Below are 10,469 nucleotides of genomic sequence, written 5' to 3' on the forward strand. Positions count from 1 at the left end.
TTACTGTATTTTTTCTTTTTATCTTTTTTTATGAGTTAATCTTGCTGGGTTTCTGTGTGTTTGTTAACTTTGTCCAGCTGGTCTCAGCTGTTTTGGAGGTTAGTGGCTCCTCCCACCCAGGGTTTAAAGCTCGCCCCTCCCCACTGTCCAGGTAAGCAGGTTTATTTTTCATGCAGCTGGTTGCGACAGGTTCAATGCCAGGACCATCCTTCCCCTAATTATAGAGGTAAATAAGGATTTTAATCAGTTAGTGTTAGGACCAGCGATATTATGGTCATGCCTTGAAAGTGGCTCGCAGGCTTATACGCTTTGGCCAAAGGGTTAACTAAATGACCCCGTTTCATGAGAAATATAGGTATTTCACTGTGTATTTTTGTCACATTGGATGTTGCTCTGGACTTCTTTGTTTCTTGTTTTATACAATTAGTCACGCCCAGTAGCACTCCTTATGACACTTATATACATATATACACAAAAATATATATATATATATATAAAAAAAACAAAGCGCAAACGCCATAACTGAGTAAAAAATAAGGTACATTTATTTAAAAAATCAGCAACCCATAAGAATGTGCACTTACAGGATTTCAAACAGAACCATTCGTGGGAGAGAAATCTCTATTGGGATCATCTGTGGTGGTACGGTGAGTCCCAGGTTTGCAGAGTGGATGTAAACAGCCCAGGTTCACCATGAATTGGCAGCAAGATATAAAGGCATCCAATGCCTGTACGTCCTTTGCTCCCTCATACAATGATTGCCAACACTTGAAATTACCGCCAGCCGGAGCGCAGGGAAGCCAGGGACTCCAAATACACCAACACAAACGCGATGACGTCACAGCTCTACGCGTTTCGTCACACTGCGGCGACTTCGTCAGGAGTTATGTGATTGTCAAGGACAGCCAGTTAAATAGGCTGGATCAAGTAAACCTATTTTCATATTGGTACTAAGTTTCACCGCAAATCGTATAACTCTAAAATTACTATAAATATCAACATTACAATGAATAACAACAAAAAAAACATCAATAATTATGTTGTTCACATCATACAATGAAAATAGCTAAAACTATACAATTTAATTATGTATAAACTCAACTAACACAATGACATGTTAGAAAAAGCTGTCCCACTATTACCAATCTAAGTTTCATCAAATATGGAAAAAAAAAATATATATATATACCAAATTGAAATTAAAGCCTAAACCTATAATTTTAGTTTCAAAAGATATTAATAAATCAATATATTAATTAGAATCTAATAATATTAATATATAAACAACCAAATACCACTACACCATATAAAAATCTAAATAAAATTGAAAAAATATTAAAATCAACCTATTTAATTCCTTGTGTGATGAGAACAACATTCACAAAACAATCTTTACATTATATGTACTAACAAAAATTATTAGATTAATAATTCACAGTGCATTAATTAACATTATATCTAATTACATATAATAACAACAATTGTTACATTAAAAAATAACTAAAATTATAAAAAGATAAAGGAAAAAAATGGATTAACTATTAAATAACACCTACTTTAAGGAAATATCATATAATATAGAGGAATCCCCTCCAAAAATACAAAACCCCATCCTAGGATAGGGGGAGAGGAACCTAACTAGCAACCAGAGCAGAAAGGCAGAGAACAGCAAGGCAGGAAACTAAACCAGTGTGCTAGTATCCAAGCACTCATTAAGACCCCTGGGAGAAAGTGTACCAAGTGAGTATATCCAAAAAGACTCTCTCATACATAGTGTTTTAAATCTATCTCCCCCTAATAGGGTACTCAGAATACTCTCAATACCCATAATAACAAGTCCCTTGGGATCCTTTTGGTGTACTTGGGAAAAATGTCGAGGAACACTGTGTGCCAGCACTCCCTTAATGATGGAACGTCTGTGTTCCAGGAATCTGACACACAGTGCTCTTTTGATGCGACCCACATATTGCAATTGACATGGACAAGATAAAACATACACTAAATATGTGGCGAGACAGTTCATGAGAAATGAGGAGCAATAATGAAAAATGATAAATATTTTTTTTTACATATATTTTTTTATTTTCTTATTTATCATTTTTCATTTTTCATTTTTCATTATTGCTCCTCATTTCTCATTATTCTATATTTTTTTTTTTTTTAACCTATCCATTTAGGATAATCAGATTGTAATTACATATTAGAACAGTTTGGAATTCATTGTTATATATGGAATCATAGAAGAATATTACTATTGTCACTAATATAATTCCTAATTAGAATTTAAATATGTCTTTATTGCACTTTTGTGATATGCACACTATAGATTGAATTCAACATTATATATTCTTATGTATTGGAAATAGTTATGAATAACCCCTGCCTTTACTTGTTTTTAATAGTCGTTATTATCAACTTGTTATTGCAATTATATGTTTGCGATATACAGCCACCTAAGTAAATGAATCAGTGATTATCTATTGTATATACATGTATGACATCTTTGGCCTAGTGCCTTTAGATTAATTAATAGCAACTCAATGTATGTTAAAACGGCTCGCATAACTTCACATGTTTTTTGTTTTTAACTTTAGTTTCTATTGCGCATGACAGTGATGCTTGTATACATCGCGCGTGCGCACTTCAGTCATGAGTGTCTTGTTCCCACAATGCCATCCGTGGTTCACGGACATCTCATTGGCTGAGTGACGTCACGTCCGGTTGATTTCCTGTATTTCAGTGTCTGGCGCTCAGGTATTGTCACTCTTTGAAAAAGCCCGATTGCGGGTGAAACGCGTTAGAGGTGCAGGGGTTCTCTTCCCTCCTCTCAATTTTTACCCATGTCTCAATAAAGGATTCTTTTGTAGCACAGTCCAGCCTCATCGATTTTTTTCTGCATCGTAGTGCCCGCTGACTCATCTTCCCTCTCGGCACAAGGTGATTTCGTTCTGCTCCCATTCAGCTGGAGCACACAGACCTGGATACACACATGGATATATGTGAGTACTATCATGCTTTAAAGTGAGCTGCCCCACTACCATTGGTTTATTTTGCTCTTGGTGTACATCAGAGGTTTGGGGGGGTCCTAGGATATCCCCCACACAACTCTCTTTACCCTTGCTTAACCGTGGTTCATCTAGGGGTTAATGCCTAAGCTCTGAGCATGCATCAAGGACATTATGTGTTCCAGTTTGCAGTGAATTAAACAATATATTTTCTGCATATCAATGGGTATATGCTCTGTAGCACTAGTTACTTTTGGGGTCCTAACCTCAACATCTTCTATTTACAATATGAAAATAGGTTTACTTGATCCAGCCTATTTAACTGGCTGTCCTTGACAATCACATAACTCCTGACGAAGTCGCCGCAGTGTGACGAAACGCGTAGAGCTGTGACATCATCGCGTTTGTGTTGGTGTATTTGGAGTCCCTGGCTTCCCTGCGCTCCGGCTGGCGGTAATTTCAAGTGTTGGCAATCATTGTATGAGGGAGCAAAGGACGTGCAGGCATTGGATGCCTTTACATCTTGCTGCCAATTCATGGTGAACCTGGGCTGTTTACATCCACTCTGCAAACCTGGGACTCACCCTACCACCGCAGATGACCACAATAGAGATTTCTCTCCGACGAATGTTTCTGTTTGAAATCCTGTAAGTGCACATTCTTATGGGTTGCTGATTTTGTACCTTATTTTTTACTCAGTTACGTGCTATGGAGTTTGCGCTTTTGTTTGTTTTTTGTTCATAGATTCCAAAAGTGGTTGGCTATACCACTCCCCTTAAAGCTGCAAAGACGCTCCCTGGATCTTCTATTGGGACTATATTTCTCTCTGGATTTTTTGTTTGAGTGGAACATTCAATTTGGATTTTTCTTTTTTTTCACTATCACGTTATGGTTTGTAGATATTATTAGGTTAAATTGTGGTAATTTTAATATTTTAAATATGTTATTATAATTTATCATTTATTAGGGTTATTTCACATCCTCTTTAGCGCTACTTAATTTTTGTGTTGTCTTTGATATATATATATATATCAACCAATAACAAAAATGTTCAGGGCACTCAAAGGGGAAAAGTAAAAGTAAATAAACTTATCTGATCAGTCGTGGTGCTCACAGTACGGCCAGGATCACCATCCAGCAACAAAAATAGATAAATACCCAGTATTGATTTGGATAATTTGGATCAGACCAAAAACGTCTTCAGAGTATCTGTCCCCGTCCAGATTATTTTTCTTATATATATATATATATATATATATATATATATATATATATATATATATATATATATATATATATATAGTGCATGCATTGAGAAAAAATCACGCTGACACCACGTTCAGTATGATAATGTCTGACTTTATTACTACACAGCCTGCGTTCATATACAGGGGCTGTAGGGGAGGGGGTTTGTATGCAAAAGAGCTAGACAGCTCAGTGATTCTTTGTTAGGTCTCGTCCTTGTATGGTCTTGTTGTTATGATTTATGGTCTTGTTTTTGTAGTTTTTGAACATATCAGCATTGGAATGGAATTCCTGGGTGCCATCTTCCATACTTGATGGGAGGGGTAGCTGTGGTAGCCATTTTGAGTAAGGAATCATAGCAAGGTACACATTTCAGATGAAGAAATAGGCATTTTATCCAATCCACCACAGTATCAAAGAGTCTGGAGCACTCACAAATTCAAAAAATACAATTTAATGAAATAACACAGGCATCAGGGGGTAATCACAGAAAAAAGAAGCAACGTTTCGAACCTTACGGTCCTTTCTCAAGCTCCCCACCCAAATTATATATATATTATAAAAAAAAATTTGTGGTAATTTTGGGGGGATTTTAAATTAATTCGCCAACACAGAGACTTCTTGCATAACATCTGGATCCTCCCCCCGTGGTATTAAAAGGAGTTAAGGGATTAGTTATTAATAGTAATATCATAATAGTTTTGTCTTTGAAAAGTGTAAAACTAATTATACAAGAAGTAGTCTTAGTATGCATGTTCATATACGTAACTGTATGTGTGTGTGTGTCCCCTGATGAAATCCGCCGAGTCGGAAGAAACGAGTAGGGCTTGTGGGTAATGAACTACGGTGGTGGAGCAGTTCAGACGCCAACAGCAGACATCAGCAAAGAAGTTCCTGGAAATCTGCCTAAGACGAGCCGTGCACGAACTGCAGGCTGCTCATTTGGGTTGCCGGAGAGACGCTGAGACGGTGACACCAGCAGCAGTGAAGCCTTGCAGTTCACACAGCTAGATTAAACGGAGGGAACTTGCTGCAGTCTGACATCTGTTTGGTGCATGGGCTTGTCCCATACAATGCTTTTAATACACTGGCAAAGTGTGAGTGTGCAATTGTCTATGTTCGTGGTAATATATATATATATATATATACACACACACACACACATCTCCAGAATCGGTCTCCAGAATCGGTCATTTGGTCTCGGGCATCTCGCTGTGACCAAGTCACTGCCGGCGTTTGTCCACAGAGGGACTGTTTGCTGCATCCGTTCCCCCACTGGACACTCAGCCGCCGGCCGTGTTGCCATTTTATTTTAATTTAAAGCGTTTTAGCGGTTGGGGAGGGGGTGTTAAGGATAAGGGTTTTAGGCTAAGCGGTTAGGATTCATGGGTACGGGGTTAGATTTTTACGGTAGGGGTTTAGGTTAAGAGGTTTTAGGGTAAGGGGGTAACGTTAGTATTAGGGTTTAAGATTAGGGGGTATTAGGGTAAGGGGAAAGGTTAGGGGATTACTTTGGCAGTGAAATAGCCGATGTTGAGATATCCCTGCGGCGAGGTGAGTGGCGGCTAAACGCCGGCGGCAATTTGATTACAGAAAAACGACCATGACTAAATGTCCTAGACTCCACATCTATGCAAATAAAATGCATTTTCCAGTGATTTGCCATGTCCTTGATTACTGCATCTCTTAGAATGTGATTACTTCATCAGAGTCAAAGTTCTGAAGTTATGTTTCAAACGGTCCCAGAATTCCATGATCTGGCTGCTGCTCATCACAACAAGAATAGCAGGACAGCAAGCAGGACCCCTCCTTGGCCGCAGTTTGTTAATACTGTATCTTGTTTTAGGGAGGTTCTCAGGAGGTCTCACTGCTGGAACAACCAATATCATTCCCACAGCACACGTGTTTCAGCCTGAGATTGTGCACATTGGTCATCTCAACTATACGGTATGGAAGTTTTTTAAAGAGTCATTAATATTCAATATTTGTGAAAATAATATGTATCCATCTATCCTTTAGTGTAATCTTTGGGGTATTGGTTCTTTAGGTTATATTAATTTATTCCAGGACTTCTTGTCTGAAATAGCTGCTATAGATCACAATATTATGGGGCTGATGCTATATGTGCTGAAGTCTACATTTTTGGCTGAAGTCAATGTTGAATTTTGCCTGAAAACGACTCGCTTCGCCGCATATAGAATCAGCCCCTTGTGTGGGTTTGTGGGAAAAGTGTAATGAACCCAAATGACCATTCTCGCATTACCAAGTGGTAAGTGTACAACAGGAATCCTAAGGGACACATTGCCCGTTGGAACATTACAAACATGAGCAGACATTAGAAAAAGAATCATATACATACTGTGCATAGCATCAAATACAAATAGTAACACAATGTACCAACAACTTTTACTTCTTTCTAAATATATCTGCTATAAATCATAATTATGTTTTTCAGGACACTTGAAATATTTAACAATGGTGTTGTCAGATGCTGAAATCCTTCATGATGTAACAACTTACGTGAACAATCTTCGACATAGCATGAAAACTCTGTCTGATGAGATCTCTAAGACTAGAGAAGCGTTGGAAACTCAGCAGAAGGAACTACGGGTGTTTCTATATGGGCATCCTATTCAGATGAGGCAGAAATACTCTGAGGATGTCAATATATGTGAAATCAACATGGAGATTACATCTATGACCTCAAAATGCAGCAAGAGATCAGAGAAGAGAACAAAGGTGTCATTTTGGAGATGTTTCGTTCCCTGCACAGCCAAAAAACAGAAAAAGAGGAAGTGCTAGAAATTGTATCATCAGAATCAAAGCCATATTATATTTTCTCTTTGCAATTCTGCTTTTTATTTGTATATAGTTCTAACATATTTTGTAGTCATAATTCATTTAAATAAAAGTTTTTGCTATATTTGCTTCAATGATTATTGTGTTAAACATAATTTGGGGATTTGGGGGATTCAGTTCTGGGATCTGTCCACTTCTCTTATTGTATTCGGTCTCTCTGTCTCTCAGTCCCTTTCTGTAACCTTAACATTTCTTGTGGCTTCAAGAATGACTAGGGAGACCAGATGTCCAGGTTTAGCCGGGAGAGTCCCGTTTTTTTAATGTGTGTCCCGGCTGCCAGACATTCTTTAAAATGTCCCGTTTTTTTTTTGACTGTCCTGGTTTTGACCATCAGAGCAGGGGGGGGGGGGGGAGAGAGAGGAGAGCAGAGGCCGGGACTGAGCTGCAGAGGGTAGGGGCGTAGTTAGCTTAAGCATGGGGGGACATAGAGAGACACAGCATGGGGGAGATAGACACAGCATGGGGGAGAGAGACACAGCAAGGGGGACAGAGAGAGACACAGCATGAGAGAGAAACACAGCATGGGGAGAGAAGAACACGTATCCAGTACCTGTCTTCAATCAAGTTATTATTTTGGGGGTCCCTTCACAAGTAGGTGTTATTCTTCATTATCTTTTTCCTGGCATTTGTCTGTAGCATTACGTATTGATCCCTATTGGGGAGAAAGAGACAGCATGGGGGCTGGGGAGAGAGAAAAACAGCATTGGGGCAAGAGAGACACACATGGGGGAGACACACACACAGAGAATGGGGGAGAGAGAGAGACAGCATGGGGGGGGGAGAAAGAGACACAGCATGGGGGGAGACAGACACACACAGAGAATGGGGGACAGAAAGAGACACAGCATGAGGGGAGAAAAAGAGAGAGACACAGCATGGGGGAGAGAAAGAGAGAGACAGCATGGGGGAGAGAAAGAGAGACAGCATGGGGGAGAGAAAGAGAGACACAGCATGGGGGAAAGAGAGCGAGACAGCATGGGGGGGAGAGAGACACACGCAGTATGGGGAAGAGAGAGACACTGCATGTTGGAGAGAGAGACACACAGAGAATGGGGGAGAGAGATACACAGAGAACTGGGGGAGAGAGAGACAGAGAATGGGGAGAGAGAGACACACAGAATGGGGGGAGTCACTGCATGGGGGGACAGAGAGAGAGACACACAGACGGCATGGAGAGAGAGAGACAGCATGGGGGGAGAGAGAGACACACACAGAGACTGGGGGAGGGAGGGACAGGGACACACAGAGCATGGGGAGAGAAAGACAGCGAATGGGGGAGAGAGACAGAATGGGGGGGAGAGACAAAGAGAATGGGGGAGAGAAAGAGAGACACACCATGGAGGGAGAAAAAGAGAGAGACACAGCATGGGGGAGAGAAAGAGAGAGACACAGCATGGGGGGAGAGAAAGAGAGAGACACAGCATGGGGGGAGAGAAAGAGAGACACAGCATGGGGGAGAGAAAGAGAGACACAGCATGGGAGACAGAGACACACAGCGTGGGGGAGAGAGCGAGACACACAGTATGGGGAAGAGAAAGTGAGAGACACTGCTTGTTGGAGAGAGAGACACACAGAGAATGGGGGAGAGAGAGATTCACAGAGAATTGGGGGGGAGAGAGAGAGACACAGAATGGGGGGGAGAGAGACAGAGAATGGGGGAAAGAAAGAGAGACACAGCCTGGGGGGAGGGAAAGAGAGAGACACAGTATGGGGGGAGAGAAAGAGAGAGACACAGCATGGGGGAGAGAAAGAGCGAGATACAGCATGGGGAGAAACACTGCATGTTGGAGAGAGAGAGAGAGACAGAGAATGGGGGAGAGCGACACAGCATGGGAGGGAGAGAGACTCACACAGAGAATGGGGGACAAAAAGAGAGACACAGCATGGGGAGAGAGGGAGAGTATTGCAGGGTACATGCAACCACACATGCGGGTTCTCTTGATAAGGCTTATTTATTGAGCCTTAAAAACATACAGCACACAAAAACAAAATAGCTTCTCTTCAGCATACAAAAAAAAATAGCTTTTCTTCAGCAGAGAAAACAAGACAGCTTCTCTTCAGCATGCAGGACACAGGCAGTTATCAAACATGTACTTTGAAAAACAGACCTTATAGCAGTAATCTCTTCAGTATCAGTCCTGTCTCCTGACCAGCTAGCTTGCATGTGTGTACAGCCTGGGGTTTTTAAAACACCTTGATTATGCAGCTGGGGTCAGACTAATTAAGCAGCCCTTCTCATCCGAAATTTAACCTCGTCACTGTTGCACTGCAAGCCTAAACATAGGTTTGCCAGGTCTATGGCTGGTGACGTTCATTCACCCTGTCACAGAGAGACACAGCATGGGGAGAGAGACACACCGAGAATGGGGGAGAGAGAGACACAGCATGGGGGAGAGAGAGTCACAGCATGGGGGGAGAGAGTCACTGCATGGGGAGAGAGCATGGGGAGAGAGACACACAGAGAATGGGGGAGAGAGAGACACAGCATGGGGGAGAGAAAGAGAGAGACACAGCATGGGGGAGAGCGACACAGCATAGGGGAGAGAGAAAAACAGCATGGGGAGAGAGAGACACAGCATGGGAGGGAGAGGGAGACACACAGAGAATGGGGGACAGAAAGAGACAGAAAGAGACACAGCATGAGGGGAGAGAAAGAGAGAGCCACAGCATGGGGGAGAGAAAGAGAGAGACAGCATGGGGGAGAGAAAGAGAGACAGCATGGGGGAGAGAAAGAGAGACACAGCATGGGGGAGAGAGAGCGAGACAGCATGGGGGGAGAGAGACACACGCAGTATGGGGAAGAGAAAGAGAGACACTGCATGTTGGAGAGAGAGACACACAGAGAATGGGGGAGAGAGATACACAGAGAACTGGGGGAGATAGAGACAGAGAATGGGGAGAGAGACACACACAGAATGGGGGGAGTCACTGCATGGGGGGACAGAGAGAGAGACACACACACGGCATGGAGAGAGAGAGAGACAGCATGGGGGGAGAGAGAGACACACACAGAGACTGGGGGAGGGAGGGACAGGGACACACAGAGCATGGGGAGAGAAAGACAGCGAATGGGGGAGAGAGACAGAATGGGGGGGAGAGACACAGAGAATGGGGGAGAGAAAGAGAGACACACCATGGAGGGAGAAAAAGAGAGACACAGCATGGGGGAGAGAAAGAGAGAGACACAGCATGGGGGGAGAGAAAGAGAGAGACACAGCATGGGGGGAGAGAAAGAGAGACACAGCATGGGGGAGAGAAAGAGAGACACAGCATGGGAGACAGAGACACACAGCGTGGGGGAGAGAGCGAGACACACAGTATGGGGAAGAGAAAGTGAGAGACACTGCTTGTTGGAGAGAG

General features: G+C 42.2%; 2 long non-coding RNA genes across 2 annotated transcripts in view; one reads left to right on the forward strand and one right to left on the reverse strand.

Moving 5' to 3' along the window:
- Window positions 1-7,132, forward strand: part of LOC142472326 (uncharacterized) — a 12,258-nt gene extending 5,126 nt beyond the window's left edge. Inside the window, exons 2-3 of the long non-coding RNA XR_012789654.1 lie at window positions 6,097-6,197; window positions 6,706-7,132. This is a non-coding gene — a long non-coding RNA (uncharacterized LOC142472326). The remainder of the gene's footprint in view (window positions 1-6,096; window positions 6,198-6,705) is intronic.
- On the reverse strand, window positions 4,344-9,487 carry LOC142472325 (uncharacterized). The gene is made up of 3 exons (XR_012789653.1): window positions 9,218-9,487; window positions 7,660-7,761; window positions 4,344-7,015 (listed from the first exon to the last, which is right to left on the reverse strand). It is a non-coding gene; the product is annotated as an uncharacterized LOC142472325 (long non-coding RNA).
- Between the last annotated feature and the right edge of the window lie 982 nt (window positions 9,488-10,469).

Source organism: Ascaphus truei, chromosome 21 (assembly GCF_040206685.1).
Source record: "Ascaphus truei isolate aAscTru1 chromosome 21, aAscTru1.hap1, whole genome shotgun sequence".
NCBI classification, from domain to species: Eukaryota; Metazoa; Chordata; class Amphibia; order Anura; family Ascaphidae; genus Ascaphus; species Ascaphus truei.